At 39.2% G+C, this 17,389-nt stretch overlaps 1 protein-coding gene and 1 pseudogene across 3 annotated transcripts in view; one reads left to right on the top strand and one right to left on the bottom strand.

Moving 5' to 3' along the window:
* LOC144577268 (uncharacterized) overlaps window positions 1-17,389 on the top strand; it is a 476,463-nt gene that overhangs the window by 372,811 nt on the left and 86,263 nt on the right. The window lies entirely within an intron of this gene.
* Window positions 10,144-11,803, bottom strand: LOC100397166 (histone-binding protein RBBP4 pseudogene; annotated as a pseudogene).

The following is a 17,389-nucleotide window of genomic DNA, read 5'->3' as shown; positions in this document are numbered from 1 at the left end:
TTAGAAAGCAAGTATATTATTTGCTTTTGGCAAATGTAATTCAATAATATATTTCATTTTAACTCAAAATATCTAAAGTATTATTTCAATATGTAATCAATATTAAAATTAATGCAACATTTTACATTTTTTTGGTAATTATTTGAACTATGAGGTACATTTTAATACTTACAACATGTCTCAATTCATTCTAACTACACTGTAAGTACTCAGGAGCCATATGTGGCTAGTGGCTACTATATGGGGCAGAGCGGCTTTAAAGTCAGTCTGCCTGGGTTCAAATCCCAGCTTAACCATTTACCAGCCAGGAAGCTAACCTGGCTTCTCTGTTTCTCAGTTTTTCTCTTCCTGAAACAGAACTAATAATGCAATTCATATCATGGCATTACTGAAAGAATTAAATATGTTAACATATGCAAAATGCCTAGGATAGCAGTGTAAACCATTCACATCATAAATGTTAGGCATGATAATTTTATTTTCAGATTATAAAATTTTAAAAAATAAAACTGTATTTTATTCTCATTCTACTTGGCTATCTGGTGGGCTGGCTGGATGGATGGAGGAAGAAAAGCCGGCTTCTGTGACTCACTTTATCTGCCATCAAAACTTCAAATGAAATTCTGGAAGTTTTAGGCGATGAAAACAGGACCCTGTTCGCCAACAGCGGGAATACAATTTACACATTTATTTTTAAATAAACTTTTTTATTGAGGTATAATGAACATAAAATTCACTCAGCCATAAGTTGTACCAAAACATCCACTTAAGTTCTTTGTACCATTCCTTCAAATAAAGAAATTTGGTACCCCTCCCCCCCCAAAAAATTCGCTCAGCCTAAGTGCAGCGAACCTTCACAAATATTCCAGGTGCTGGCAGTGTTCTATACTACGTGTCGTATGAGTAACCAATACATTGAATAGAACATTGCCAAGCTTTCTTTGTAACCAATCCTCTTTCTCCACCCTTAACCCCTTGGCCACTATTGATCTGCTCTCTGCTACTACAGTTTCACTTTTTAGAGTTACATATAAGTGAATCCAGAAAGGATGAAGTCTTTTTTGTCTGGCTTCCTTAAGGTAATGCTTTGAGGTTCATTCATGTTTTTTATGTATCCTTAGTTCCTTCTTTGCTACTACTGAGTAAGATTCCACTGTATGGTGCTATGGTTTGGCTCTGTGTTCCCACTCAAATCTCATGTTGAATTGTAGTTCCCAATGTTGGATATGGGGCCTAATGGGAGGTGACTGGATCATGGGGATGGATTCTGATGCTTTAGTGCCATTCCTCAAGTTCTGCCTGGTGATAGGGCTCTCAAGGCATCTTGCTGTTTGAAAGTGTATAGCACTCTTCCCTTATCTCGCCCCCTCTTGCTGGCCAGGTGAAGATGCTCCTGCTTCCCTTTCCCCTTCTGCTGTAATTTAAAGTTCCCTGACGCCTTCCCAGCCATGCCTCCTGTACTGCCTGTAAAACTGTGAGTCACTTAAACCTCTTTTCTTTATAAACTACCCAGTTTCAGGTAGTTATTTATAGCAACGTAAGAATGAACTAATACATGTGGATGTACCACAACTTGTTATCCATTTTCCTGTTGATGAATACTTGACTTGTTTTTTGACCATTCCCCTCTCTCTCCCTCTGTCCCTCTCTCTCTCTCTCTCCCTCCCTCCCTCTCTCTCTCTCTCTCTCTCTCTCTCTCTCTCTCTCTCTCTCTCTCTCTCTCTCTCTCTCTCTGTTTTTGTTTCATTTTGTTTGATTGTTTTGTTTTTGAGATAGGGTCTGGCTCTGTTGCCCAGGCTGGAATGCGGTGGTGTCATCTTCGCTCACTGCAACCTCTGCCTCCCAGACTCAAGTGATCTTCCCACCTTAGTCTCCTGAGTAGCTGGAACTGAAGGTGTATACCACCACACCCAGCTAATTTACATACTTCTTGTAGAGATGGGGTTTTTGCCACGTTGCCCAGGCTGATCTCAGACTCCTGAGCTCAAGCAATTCACCCACCACTGGCATCCCAAAGTGCTTGGATTACAGGCACGAGCCACTATGCTGGGCTCATTATTCTCTTAACAGTGTTTTCACAGAGCAGAAGTTTTAAATTTTGGTAAAGTTCTAACTTATCAATTTTATATTTATGGATCATACTTTTGGTATTATATCTAAAAAAGTTATCACCAGATCCAAGGTCATCTAGATGTTTTCCTTTTAAATGTTTTATAGTTTTGCATTTTATATTTAGGTGTGTGATCCATTTTGAATTTTTTTTGTGTGGAATATATAAGATCCATGTCTAGATTTGTTTCTTCGCGTGTGGATGCCCAGTTATGCCAGCACCACTTGAAAAGACTGTGCTTACCCACTGGCAATGTTTATTTCTGGACTTTTCCTAATGTGTTTCACATGTCTAGGTTTACAACACTGCCACATTGTTTTGGTTACTATAGCTTTATAGTAAGTCTTGATATCAGTGGGTATTAGTCCTCAAACATTGTGAGTCTTTTTTTCCCAAAATTGTTTTGGTTATCTAGGTACTTTCCCTTACCATATACATTTTAGAACTAGCCTGTCACTTTCTACAAACATCTGGAGTTTTGAATGAGATTGTGTTGAAATATCAATTTTGGTGAGATTTAACATTGTTACGATATTGAGTCTTTGAAACATGATATCTCTTTCTCTCCTTCCTTTGTCTCCTTCCTTTCTCTCCTCCCTTTCTTTCCCCTTCCCTTCCCTTCCCTTCCCTTCCCTTCCCTTCCCTTCCCTTCCCTCCCCTCCCCTCCCCTCCCCTCCCCTCCCCTCTTTTTCCTTCCCTTCCCCCCCTTCTTTCCTTTCTCTCTTTCTTCCTCTCTTTCTCTTTCTTTTTTGACAGGCTCTTGCTCTGTCACCCAGACTGTGGAGTGCAGTGTCACAATCACTGCTCATTGCAGCCATCACCTGCAGGACTCAATCAATCCTCCTGTCTCAGCCTCCCAAATACCTGGGACTAAAGACATGAACCACCACACTCGCTAACTTTTCTTTCTTTCCCTCCCTCCCTCCCTCCCTCCCTCCCTCCCTCCCTCCCTCCCTTCCTTCCTTCCTTCCTTCCTTCCTTCCTTCCTTCCTTCCTTCCTTCCTTTTTGAGATGGGGTCTCATTATGCTGCATAGGCTGGTCTTTAGCTTCTGGGATCAAATGATTCTCCTGCCATGGTTTTCAAAAGTGCCGGGATTACACGTGTGAGCTATTGCACCTGGCCACTTGCTCCATTTCCTACATCTTTAGTTTTATTTGATAATTTTTGATAATTTGGCATTTGATATTTTTAGTAAATATTTGATATTTTTAGTAAACAGATTTTGCTATTTAACTAAATTTATTCCTAAGAAATTTATGTTGTTTATTTTGTTATAAATGGTGTTGTTATTCGTTTTGTTATAAATGGTTTTGCTTCTTTAAATTTCCAGTTATTTGCTGCTACTCCATAGGAAGCAATAGGTCTATACTGACTTTGTATCCTGCAAACTTGCTAAACTCCCACCTTAGTTCTAGTAGCTTTTATAAGATTTCCTAGATTTGTGACACATACTGTCATGTCATCTATGCATAAATGCAGTTTTGCTTTCTCTTGTTCAGTCAGTATGCCCATAGCATTACCTAGAACCTACTGGAAAATGCTAAGTAGAAGTGATGAAAGTGAACACCCCACTTCGTTCTTGATTTTTGGAGGAAAACATTTAATATCTTATCATTAGGTATTATACTTACTGTTGGTTTTTAAATAGATGCTATTTATGCACTTGAGAGAGTTCCATTATACTTCTAGTTTTCTGAGAGTTTGTAAAAATCATGAATGGATATTAAATTTTATCAAATACTTTGCATCTATGAGATGATGTAGTATGATTTTTCCTCCTGTTAATATGATTAATTTTGTTGGTTGATATTTGAATGTTAACTGCTTAGTCATCATGCATTACTCTCTTTACATTGCTGGATTTAATTTGTTGAAAAACATGGTTTGTAGTTTTGTTTTGTTTTTTTCCCCTATCTTTTTCTGGTTTTGGAGTCAAACTGATATTAGCCTCACAAGATGATTTGGAATATGTCTCCTTCCTTTCTATTTTATGAAATAATTTGTATAGAATTAGTGTTATTTCTTCCTTAAATGTTTGGAAGAATTTACCACTGAAGCCCTCTAGCCCTGGAATTTTCTCTGTGGAAAGGTTGTTATCTAAAACAATTATTTTATTATTCATATTATGCTATTTAGGTTTTTTATATCTTCCTGAGGGGGGCTTTGGAAATTTGTTTCTTCAAAGAAATTTTTCTTTTTTTTTTTAAATTTTTTATTGCATTTTAGGTTTTGGGGTACATGTGCAGAACATGCAAGACAGTTGGATAGGTACACACATGGCAGTGTGTTTTGCTTCCTTTCTCCCCTTCACCAACATTTGGCATTTCTCCCCAGGCTATCCCTCCCCAGCCCCCCACCCCCCCGCTGGCCCTCCCCTTTTCCCCCCAATAGACCCCAGTGTTTAGTACTCCCCTCCCTGTGTCCATGTGTTCTCATTTTTCATCACCCACCTATGAGTGAGAATATGCGGTGTTTCATTTTCTGTTCTTGTGTCAGTTTGCTGAGAATGATGTTCTCCAGATTCATCCATGTCCCTACAAATGACACGAACTCATCATTTCTGATTGCTGCATAATATTCCATGGTGTATATGTGCCACATTTTCCCAATCCAGTCTATCATCGATGGGCATTTGGGTTGGTTCCAGGTCTTTGCTATTGTAAACAGTGCTGCAATGAACATTCGTGTGCATGTGTCCTTATAGTAGAACAATCTATTCCTTTGGATATATACCCAGTAATGGGATTGCTGTGTCAAATGGAATTTCTATTTCTAAGGCCTTGAGGAATCGCCACACTGTCTTCCACAATGGTTGAACTAATTTACACTCCCACCAACAGTGTAAAAGTGTTCCTTTTTCTCCACATCCTCTCCAGCATCTGTTGTCTCCAGATTTTTTAATGATCGCCATTCTAACTGGCATGAGATGGTATCTCAATGTGGTTTTGATTTGCATCTCTCTGGTGACCAGTGACGATGAGCATTTTTTCATATGATTGTTGGCCTCATATATGTCTTCTTTTGTAAAGTGTCTGTTCATATCCTTTGCCCATTTTTGAATGGGCTTGTTTGTTTTTTTCCTGTAAATCTGTTTGAATTCTTTGTAAATTCTGGATATCAGCCCTTTGTCAGATGGGTAAACTGCAAAATTTTTTTCCCATTCTGTTGGTTGCTGATTCACTCTAGCGACTGTTTCTTTTGCTGTGCAGAAGCTGTGGAGTTAGATTAGGTCCCATCTGTCTATTTTGGCTTTTGTTGCCAATGCTTTTGGTGTTTTGTTCATGAAGTCCTTGCCTACTCCTATGTCCTGGATGGTTTTGCCTAGATTTTCTTCTAGGCTTTTTATGGTGTAAGGTGTTATGTTTAAGTCTTTAATCCATCTGGAGTTAATTTTAGTGTAAGGTGTCAGGAAGGGGTCCAGTTTCTGCTTTCTGCACATGGCTAGCCAATTTTCCCAACACCATTTATTAAACAGGGAATCCTTTCCCCATTGCTTGTTTTTGTCAGGTTTATCAAAGAAATTTTTCATTTCATTTAAGTTGATGAATATGTTGCTAAAAATTTGGTTACAATATTCCTATTTTAATTTTAGTCTTTTCTCACCTTTTCTTGATTAATCTGTTTAGAAGTATATCAATTTTATTGCTCTTTTCAAATAATTAGCTTTTGGTTTCATCAATCTCTATTGTTATTCTGTTTTTTATTTCGCTGATTTCTTTTTTCTTTTCTTTTCTTCTTCTTCTTTTTTTTTTTTTTTTTTGAGGCAGTTTCGCTCCTGTTACCCAGGCTGGAGTGCAGTGGCCTGATCTTGGCTCACTGCAACCTCCGCCTCCTGGGTTCAGGCAATTCTCCTGCCTCAGCCTCCCGAGTAGCTGGGATTACAGGCACACGCCACCGTGCCCAGCTAATTTTTTTGTATTTTTAGTAGAGACGGGGTTTCACCATGTTGACCAGGTTGGTCTTGATCTCTTGACCTCGTGATCCACCCACCTCGGCCTCCCAAAGTGCTGGGATTACAGGCGTGAGCCACCGCGCCCCACTTTATTTCGCTGATTTCTGCTCTGATCTCTTCATTGCCTTCCAGCTTCCTTTTGGCTTGATTCCCCTTCCTTTCTATTGCTTTTTTACTGAAGAAATAAGCTTAGATTATTGAATTGAGAGCCCCCCACCATACTGGCATTTAAGGGTATCATCTTATTTTTAAACTGCTTAAGCTTCATCCACAACTTTTGATATGTTATATTTTCATTTTCATTCAGTTCAAAATATTTTTTAACTTTCAACGTGATTTCTTCTTTGAACCTTTTTTTTTTTGAGATGGAGTTTCGCTCTTGTTACCCAGACTGGAGTGCAATGGTGCGATCTCGGCTCACCGCAACTTCCGCCTCCTGGGTTCAGGCAATTCTCCTGCCTCAGCCTCCTGAGTAGCTGGGACTACAGGCAGGTACCAACACGCCCAGCTAATTTTTGTATTTTTAGTAGAGACGGGGTTTCACCATGTTGACCAGGATGGTCTCGATCACTTCACCTCGTGATCCACCCGCCTTGGCCTCCCAAAGTGCTGGGATTACAGGCGTGAGCCACCGGGCCCGGCCAGAACTATTTCTTATTTAGAAATGTGTTATTTAATTTTCAATTAGCCGGATTTACAGATTTTCTTTCTTTCTTTCTTTCCCTCCCTCCCTCCCTCCCTCGCTCCCTTCCTTCCTTCCTTCCTTCCTTCCTTCCTTCCTTCCTTCCTTCCTTCCTTCCTTCCCTCCCTCCTTCCTTCCTTCTCTCCTTCTCTCTTTCTCTCTTTCTTTCTTGAGATGGAGGCTCACTCAGTTGCCCAGGCTGGAGTGCAGTGATGTGATCTTGGCTCACTGTAACCTCTGCCTCCTGGATCCAAGCGATTGTCCTGTCTCAGCTTCATGAGTAGCTAGGACTACAGGCACTTGCCACCATGCCTGTCTAATTTTTTGTATTTTAGTAGAAAAGGGGTTTCACTGTGTAGCCAAGATGATCTTGATCTCCTGACCTTGAGATCTGCCCAACTCAGCCTCCCAAAGTACTAGGATTACAGGCATAAGCCACCATGCCCAGCCCAGATTTTTTATTTGTAATTGGTGTCTAGTTTAAATTCATTTTTTTAGGAGACCAAGATTAATCCTGTTACATTTACTAAGAGTTTTTGGTTTGTTTGTTTATACAGAATAGAGGTTTAGTTTACAGTTGTTTGTTTGTTTTTGTTTTTTTTTTTTGACATGAAGTTTCGTTCTGTCGCCCAGGCTAGCGTGCTGTGGTGTCATCTCAGCGCACTGCAACCTCTGCCTCCCGGGCTCCAGCAACTCTCCTGTCTCAGCCTCCTGAGTAGCTGAGATCACACACACTTGCCACATCTCAGCCAATTTTTGTGTTTTCATTGGAGATGGGGTTTCACCATGTTGGCCAGGCTCATCTTGACCTCCAGACTTCAAGTCTGCCCACCTTGGCCTCCCAAAGTGCTGGGACTACAGGGGTGAGCCACCACGCCTGGCCTATACTAAGAGTTTTTAATAGCATAGTATGTGATTTATTTTGACACATATTCCAAGTACACTTGAAAAAAATGTTTATTATTGGGTAGAGTGTGCCATTAGTTTCAATTAGGTCGACTTGGCTGAGAGTGCAGTTCAGGTCTTCTGTATTGTTAGTTTTCTATCGATTACAGAGAGAGGAATGCTCAGATCTCCAGCTGAAGTGGATTTTTCTATTTCAACTTTTAGTACTCTCAGTCTTTGCATCATGTATTTTGAATTTCTGTTTTATGTGTATGCACATTCAGGATTGTTCTTCTTTCTTAATGAATTGATCCCCTTTACTTGTGAAATATCCATCTTTATCCCATGTTCAGACCTTCTTTTGAATTCTGCATTATCAGGTGTTAAGAGTGCCATTTCAGCTTTATTCTAATTAAGGCTTCCATCCTTTTACTTTTTAAGCTATTTGTATTTTTATATTTAAAGTGGGTTTCTTGTAGACAGCATATCTTTGGGCCTTGTATTTTAATCTGAGTTTATAATCACTGCCCTTTAATTACAGTGCCTAGGCCACTTATTAATATATTTATATTTGTGCGGTTGGATGGAACACTACCTTGCTTTTTGTTTTCTATTTGTCTTCATTATTCTCTCTCACCTTTTATTGTCTTCTTTTTGGATATTTTTGTAACTCTATTTTTATCTCTTCTGTTAGCTTATTAGCTATCCTTTTTCTGTCTTTCCTTTTATTTTTTGCTTTTGTGGTTACTCTAGAATTTACGGTATATAATTTTAACTTATCACAGTCTACTTTCAAATAACATTATAGTACTTCAAGCCTAAAAATCTTCACCGTATACTCCTGTTTCTCTCTCTTATCTTTTGCCCTATTGTTACAATACATTTTCTGCATAACTCTCAACCCTAATACAGTGCTATTATTTATGCCATAAATAGCCAATGATATTTAAAGAAATTTTAAAATGAGAACAAATCTGTATTTACCCAAATGCATGCCATTTTTATTAGTCTTTCTTGCTTCATATAGATCTAAATCTTCATCTGTTATTATTTTCTTTCTTCGGGAGAACTTTAACATTTATCATAGTTCAGACCTGCTGGTGATAAGATCTCTCAACTTCTACTGGTCTGAGAAAATATTATTTTCACTTGAAATTCGAATGATGTTTTCACTTGGTGTTGGGTTTTAGAGAATCGGGTTTCTTTCTTCCAGAACTCTAAAGTTTTTGTTGCATCGTTTCCTGGTTTGCATGGCTTCTTATGAGAAGTCTCACGAGTCTTACTTTTTTGTCCCTTTGTATATTGTGCATGTTTTGTCTCTGGCTGCTTTTAAGACTTCCTCTTCATCGCTGACTTTAGTAGTGTGATTATCACAGGCTACGTTAAGCTTTTGTGTGTGTGTGATTAATCTAGTTGAGGTTCATTGAGTTCTTTGAATCTGGGAGTTATATTTTTCAAGAAATTTGGAAAAATTTTGGCCATTAGTCTACACTTTTCTTGTCCTTCCCCTTTTTCTTCTGGGGCTCTAATTATATGTATGTTAGGTTGCTTTCTACTGCCTCACAGGTCACTGATTATCAGTCATTTTTTCTTCCTTCAGCCTCATTTGGCTGTTTCTATTGCTATGTCTTCTCTTTTTTTTTTTTTTTTTTTTTTTTTTTTTTTTTAATATAGAAAAGCTTTTAAGCACTTGCACAGTTAGTCATGGAGAGGAATAGACCTGCTGCTGAAACAGGTCACCCAAAATGGAGATGGCATCAAACCAGTGGTCAAGGGCTAACTCCTAAACAAAAAGCAGCTTTTATCAAGGGTTAATTTAATTTTTAAAACGAATACAAGTTATTGATTCACTCTTCTCAACTTGACAGTCTACCTGTGGTGTAACTGTCAGGTAAAAACATACATCTTTACAACGTAGTGATCCCAAGTTAAAACAAACAAAACAAAACACCATTTCACAGAAAGGAAAGAAACAACATGAAAACAGCTCAAGAAATACACTAACGAGCAAAAATATATGGGGAATGAGGAATGCGTAGTTTTGACTTAACTGAAGAAACCAAGAGGAAACTGGTCTACGTATGAAAATGTGCAGCCTGCAAAGTCAGGTGTCAAGATTTGAGTAGGAATCTACATGACTTGAATCTCCCCTATTTCCTGAATAAAAGTGACAAGTTTCAGTACTTATACTTCATGGCTCAGACCCCTACCTCATTTGGCTCCATTCCTTATTCAGTCTAGCCTTCACTTAAATGAGTCTGAAAAGCTTGGAGATATAGCATAAGAAAAATAACCACACATAATATTCCCCTTTCTGTAGCTGCTTTAGACCTGGGTTTGTTACTGGAAAATTCCTGAAGAAAATTTCAATGTAAGTCTGTGGCTTTGCTGAATCAAGCCCCCCTCCCCCATTAATATTCAGAAAACAGCCACTGTTTGGGCTAATAGCATTACTGGTGGTACCTATTACATAGAGGGATAGCTGACCAACGTCCGTGTCTCCAAACCAGTCTTAAATCACTCTCAGCGTTGAGAAGAAAAAAGGGGAGTCTAAAATCACAAGAAGTAAAGACATATATATCAAGGACCCTTGTCCTTCCGGATCCACGCTTCCCTCAGGGTCTTCATCGTTATAAATGTGCTCTGCCATTTGCCACACTTGCATGGTATTATCTTCTGATACAGAACAAATCACCCAAGGCTCATTGGGATTCCAGGAGAAATCAGATATCTTGGCAGTGTGACCGCCATGAATACACAACAACTCTGGTGGCCCATCTTCTGCATCTTCTGGGGATTGTTCTTCTCCAATTTTACTTAAATCCCAGACAGTCTGCGATCAGTACCACTGGAAGCCAAAATAGTCTCATTGTGAGGTGACCACTGAACCTGGAATATTTCATCCTTATGTGATTCAGATGAATGCAACTTAAGTTTCAGATTTCTCAGATTCCACAAAGCAACAGTCTTGTCAGCTGATCCTGTGGTGAGAATGAACTCACTATAAGGACTGAAAGAGAGGCAAGGTGGTGAGGGGGGTGGTGGCTCACTCCTGTAATCCCAGCACTTTGGGAGGCCGAGGCGGGTGGATCACGAGGTCAAGAGATCGAGACCATCCTGGTCAACATGGTGAAACCCTGTCTCTACTAAAAATACAAAAAATTAGCTGGGCATAGTGGCCCATGCTTGTAATCCCAGCTACTCAGGAGACTGAGGCAGGAGAATTGCCTGAACCCAGGAGGCAGAGGTTGCGGTGAGCTGAGATTGTACCATTGCACTCCAGCCTGGGTAACAACAGCAAAACTCTGTCTCAAAAAAGAAAAAGAAAAGAAAAGCAAGAGAGGCAGTTCACTTCAGCAGTGTGAGCGTCAACTGAGTGACTTGGTTTGGAAATATTGTTTGAACGAGTATCCCAAATCGTAAGTTTTTGATCATCAGCCACTGACCCAAACAGAGACTCTTGGAGCAGATGCCAGAAAACATCTTCTACTACTGCCGTATGCCCTGTGAAGATGGTCTTCGCATCCACCACTTTTCCCTCCTTTGAAATGGCACTGATGTCCCACAGGCAGATGGTATGGTCATCTGAAGCACTAAGCAAGTGCCCACTGAGATTTGGGTTCCGAGAAAGCCCATAGCCTTCCTTCTGATGTCCACAGAGACGCAAATCTGGGTTGCATTCTCCGGAAGGATCTGGTTTAGAAGGATGTTTTGTATAGTCAAAAACAATAACATCACTGGAAGGAGTCTTTGTTGCAATGATACAAGGGTTCTGGGGCATATGACGAGCCCTGTTTACTTCTCCTTCGTGGTTGGTCTGGATTTCTATTTCAATTTTTCCACTGACTGAACCAAAACCTCCAAATTTTCCTTTCTCACTGTGGTAGTGTGATGCATCAAACAGCATCATCATTAGGGAGCTGTACACTGGCTATCACAAGATGGTTTTGTTCATCCGACCTGTGTGTCCCCAGCACAAGTTGATGAATGCTGAAATCTTTCCCTTCTGGTCTGGTGACATCTGGAAGCCACTGGGCAGGTAGGCTGGGCCACTCCAGAGCATGGGTCATCACCAAATCATAAAGAAGAGGAGTGTTCTATTTACATATTTTGTGCTCCTCGATCACTCGTTCTTCCACTGTGTCGTCGGAGGCTGCTTCCTTGTCGGCCATGGCAGCAAGTGAGCCAGGGGAATCCTGGGGTTGAGTGCTGCGGGAGGGCTGGGGAGGCTGCAAGCGTCTTCTCTTTTTGATGGTTTCTTCCATAGTATCTAATCACCTATTAATCCCATCCAGTATATTTTCACTTCTGATAGTAGGTTTTTTGTGTCTAGAAGTTTCATTTGGGTCTTTTTTGGCCCATGTTTACTAGTTAATGATCTGTGCCATTTCTGCATTTGTTTCCATTGATTTATTTTTCTTCTATGTGGGTTACATCTTACATGTCAGATAATTTTTGATGGAATGCTGGTCATTGTGAATTTTAAGTTATCAAGTGCTAAAAGATACTTGAAAAAATGCTGAACTTTATTTTTAGGAATAAAATTAAGTTGTTTGAATCAGTTTGATCCTTTTGAGTCTTGATGTTAAGATTTTTTATGGCTGATTCATAGCAACTTTTACTTGAGAGCTATTTTAGTCCTAATCCTAACGTGTGACCCTTCAGAGAACTCTGCCTACTGCCCTATGTATTACAAGGTCTCTCCACACTGGTGAGAAAGGAAACTATTCCTAACTCTAGGTAAGCTCCAGTAATTGTTCTGCTCACTGGTTTTCAGTGGTTCCTTTTGTGACCTCCTGGATAGATCTGTACTCAGCTAAAGATTCCAGGAGATGCCTTTGCAGATCTCTAGTAATCTAGCCTGCAAATTCTAAATGCCTAATCCTTCCCAAACTCTAGTATCTATCTCCTGAGCTCAGTGGCAGTGCCAAATTTTGCTTGGATTCTCTCTCTTTGCTCTGTGCCCTAGAAACTATGTCTAGGCAGTAAGGAGGGATAATTATAGGGTGTGACTCTTTTGTCTTATGTTGATTAGGGACTATAGTTCTCTGTCTGAAACAGTTTTTCAGTATATTTTTAGATGGATTTCTAATTCTTTACCAAGGAAAGGCAACTTCCACAGTAGTTAAATTTTCATGGGCAAAAGGAGAAGTCTGTCTATGAATATAATTTACTGTAAAAATGGATTTTCTTCTGAGTAAAATATCTCCTTTCCTAGGTATTTAATTAAAAGTTTTTGATTTTTCCATTTTGAAGTGTCACAAAACCTCTTAAATTTAAAAGAAACTGAACGTCTCAATTCCCATTATTTTTGAACTCACAGGAAGAAGAGCAGTGCTTTATTTTTCTTGCATGGTGTCACTTTTGCCATACAAATCAGGTTTTAAAAATCAGTTGTTATACACACAAAATATTGCGAGGAAATATATATTATTGGCATACTTGAAATTATATTTTCTAGAAAATGCACTACTTTTCTGTTTATTTAGCCCTTATTAAAATCATTTTTTTCTTTCTAGTTACCAGTTGGGCTTTAATAATTGTACAAGTAACAATCTGTGTGGTGTTTTATATATTTGGTCACTTAAAAATTTTTAAATGATAAAACATCAGCTGCTTTATATAAACTGTTGACAAGTTATTTATCAGGATCAAAACTTAGTGCATAAGGAGAATAAGAAATATCTATTTATGGCTGGTATTATTTAATAATATGTGTACTTCCCCCTTCAATAGAGAACATTTGGTACCTCTTAGTAAGCAAATTCTGTTCTCTTATAGCTCTTCCTAAACAGGTTATAAATATTGGTGATATTCCTTTTTGAATTTGTCTAATTCTTTGTAATAAATTGAGTTTCTGTGTTTTTCAGAGCCTTTGAAGACTAACTTAAAGGATAGGGATTTGAGGAATTAGAAATAAATTAAATGTGTTCTAATATTTCCTTCTGCTTATGTGTTAAGTAGTTTGCAAAAAATAATTACTTTCTAGGCCAGGCACAGCGGCTCAGGCCTGTAATCCCAGCACTTTGGGATGCCAAGGCAGTTAGATCATGAGGTCAGGAGATCGAGATCATCCTGGCTAACATGGTGAAACCCCGTCTCCACTAAACATACAAAAAATTAGCTGAATGTAGTGGCATGCAGCTGTAATTGCAGCTACTCGGGAGGCTGAGGCAGGAGAATCGCTTGAAACTGAGAGGTGGAGGTGGCCGTGGGCTGAGATCCCACCATTGCACTCCAACCTGGGTGACAGAGCGAGACTCCATCTCAAAAAAAACCAGTTGCTATCTACACAAGCTGAATATTTATAGAAACAAAAAATAATAATAATTACTTTCTAATTTTTCAGAGATAAAAACTTCTCCTCCTCCTCCTCCTCCTCTTCTTCTACTTCTTCTTCTCCTTTTTGTTTAAATTATGAGTCCTTTAGTTAGCCAGTGACCGAGAGACGGCTAACGCTCAAAATTCTCTTGGCCCTGAGGAAGGGGCTTGATTATCTTTTATATCTTGATTTAGGTAGGGGAGGGGGAGCCTAGCTGGAGCAGAGTTTACAGAAGCAGAACAAACAGTTAAATAAGGAGGCTGGTAACTAGGAGATAGAAGTTCTCATGGTTGTTGATTTTTCTTTCTTTCTTTTTTTCTTTCTTTTTATATTTTATTGCCCTTTAGGTTCTGGGCACATGTGCAGAACATGCAGGATTGTTGCATAGGTACATACATGGCAATGTGGTTTGCTGCCTCCATCCCCCAGTCACCTATATCTGGCATTTCTCCCCATGTTATCCCTCCCCAACGCCTTACCCCGCACTGTCCTTCCTCTAGTTCCCCACAACAGACCCCAGTGTGTGATGCTCCCCTCCCTGTGTCCATGTGTTCTCATTTTTCAACACCCACCTATGAGTGACAACATGTGGTGTTTGATTTTCTGTTCTTGTGTCAGTTTGTTGAAAATGATGGTTTCCAGGTTCATCTGTGTCCCTATAAAGGACACAAACTCATCGTTTTTTATGGCTGCATAGTATTCCATGGTGTATATGTGCCGCATTTTCCCTGTCTAGTCTATCGTTGATGGGCATTTGGGTTGGTTCCAAGGTCTTTGCTATTGTAAACAGTGCTGCAATGAAGCCTACTTGATTGTGATGGATAAGCTTTTTGATGTGCTGTTGCAATTGCTTTGTCAGTATTTTACTGAAGATTTTTGCATCTATGTTCAAAAATCTATGTTTAGGCCAATATCCATAGATTTTCCATCTATGGATATTGGCCTAAAGTTTTCTTTTCTTGTTGAGTCTCTGCCAGGTTTTGGTATCAGGATGATGTTTGTCTCATAAAATGATTTGGGAAGGATTCCCTCTTTTCGGATTGTTTGGAATAGTTTCAGAAAGAATGGTACCAGCTCCTCTTTGTATGTCTGGTTGAATTCAGCTGTGAACCTATCTGGATCTGGGATGTTTTTGGTTGGTAGGCTCTTAATTGCTGCCTCAACTTCAGACCTTGTTATTGGTCTATTCAGGGTTTTAACTTCTTCCTGGTTTAGGCTTGGGAGGGTGCAATGTCCAGTAATTTATGCATTTCTTCCGGGTTTACTGGTTTATGTGCATAGAGTTGTTTGTAGCAATCTCTGATGGTAGTTTGTATTTCTGTGGAATCTGTGGTGATTTCCCCTTTATTGTTTTTTAGTGCATCTATTTGATTCTTCTCTCTTTTCTTTTTTATTAATCTGACTAGTGGTCTATTTTGTTGATCTTTTCAAAAAACCAGCTCCTAGATTTATTACTTTTTTGAAGGGATTTTGTATCTCTATCTCCTTCAGTTCTGCTCTGATCTTAGTTATTTCTTGTCTTCTGCTAGGTTTTGAGTTTTTTTGATCTTGCTCCTCTAGCTCTTTCAATTTTGATGATAAGGTGTCAATTTTAGATCTTTCCTTGCTTCTCATGTGTGCAGTTATTGCTATATATGTTCCTCTAGACATTACTTTAAATTTGTCCCAGAGCTTCTGGTACATTGCATCTTTGTTCTCATTGGTTTCAAAGAATATCTTTATTTCTGCCTTCATTTCATTGTTTATCCAGTCAACATTCAAGAGCCAGTTTCCATGTTCAGTTTCCATGAAGCTGTGCGGTTCTGAGTTAGTTTCTGAATTCTGAGTTCTAACTTGATTGCACTGTAGTCTGAGGGACTGTTATGATTTCCATTCTTTTGCATTTGCTGAGGAGTGATTTACTTTCAATTATGTGGTCAATTTTAGAGTAGGTGTGATGTGGTGCCAAGAAGAATGTATATTCTGTGGATTTGGGGTGAAGAGTTCTGTAAATGTCTATTAGGTTTGCTTGTTCCAGATCTGAGTTCAAGTCCTGGATATCTTTGTTGATTTTCTGTCTCGCTGATCTAATATTGACAGTGGAGTGTTAAAGTCTCCCACTATTATTGTGTGGGAGGCTAAGTCTCTTTGTAGGTCATTAAGAACTTGCTTTATGTAGCTGGGTGCTCCTGCATTGGGTCCATATATATTTAGGATCATTAGCTCTTCTTGTTGCATTGATCCCTCTACCATTACGTAATGCCCTTCTTTGTCTCTTTTGATCTTTGTTGGTTTAAAGTCTATTTTATCAGAGACTAGGATTGCAACTCCTGCTTTTTTTTTTTTTGCTCTCCATTTGCTTGGTAAAATTTCCACCATCCCTTTATTTTGAGCCTATGTGTATCCTTGTATGTGAGATGGGTTTCCTGGATACAACACACTGATGGATTTTGACTTTTAATCCAATTTGCCAGTCTGTGTCTTTTGATTGGGCCATTTAACCCATTTGCATTTAAGGTTAATATTGTTATGCCATTTTGATGCTAGCTGGCTGTTCTGCCTGTTAGTTGACACAGTTTCTTCATTGTGTCGATGCTCTTTACCATTTGGTACATTTTTGGAGTGGCTGGCACTGGTTGTTCCTTTCTATCTTTAGTGCTTCTTTCAGGAGCTCTTGTAAGGCAGGCCTGGTGGTGATGAAATCTCTGAACAATTGCTTGTTCGTAAAGAATTTTATTTCTCCTTCACTTACGAAGTTTAGTTTGGCTGGATGTGAAATTCTAGGTTGAAAGTTCTTTTCTTTAAGGATGTTGAATATTGGCCCCCACTCTATTCTGGCTTGTAGGGTTTCTGCTGAGAGATCTGCTGTGAGTCTGATGGGCTTCCCTTTGTGGGTAACCCGACCTTCCTTTCTGGCTGCCCTTAGCATTTTCTCCTTCATTTCAACCCTGGTGAATCTGACGATTATGTGCCTTTGGGTTGTTCTTCTGGAGGCATACCTTTGTGGTTTTCTCTGTATTTCCTGGACTTGAATATTGGTCTGCCTTGCTAGGTTGGGGAAGTTCTCCTGGATAATATCCTGAAGAGTGTTTTCCAGTTTGGATTCATTCACTCTGTCACATTGTGGTACACCTATCAAACGTATATTGGGTCTTTTCACATAATCCCATATTTCTTGGAGGCTTTGTTCATTTCTTTTTACTCGTTTTTCTCTAATCTTTCCTTCCCATTTAATTTCATTGAGTTGACCTTCAATCTCTGATATCCTTTCTTCTGCTTGGTTGATTTGGCTATTGAAACCTGTGTATGCTTTGCAATGTTCTCGTGTTGTATTTTTCAGCTCCATCGATTTATTTATATTTCTCTCTAAGCTGTTTATTCTCATTAGCATTTCGTCAAAGCTTTTTTCAAGGTTCTTAGTTTCTTTGCATTGGGTTAGAACATTTTCTTTTAGCTC

The sequence above is a fragment of the Callithrix jacchus genome, chromosome 8, assembly GCF_049354715.1.
Source record: "Callithrix jacchus isolate 240 chromosome 8, calJac240_pri, whole genome shotgun sequence".
In the NCBI taxonomy this organism is placed as follows: domain Eukaryota; kingdom Metazoa; phylum Chordata; class Mammalia; order Primates; family Cebidae; genus Callithrix; species Callithrix jacchus.
This window is presented reverse-complemented; position numbering and strand designations above follow the sequence as displayed.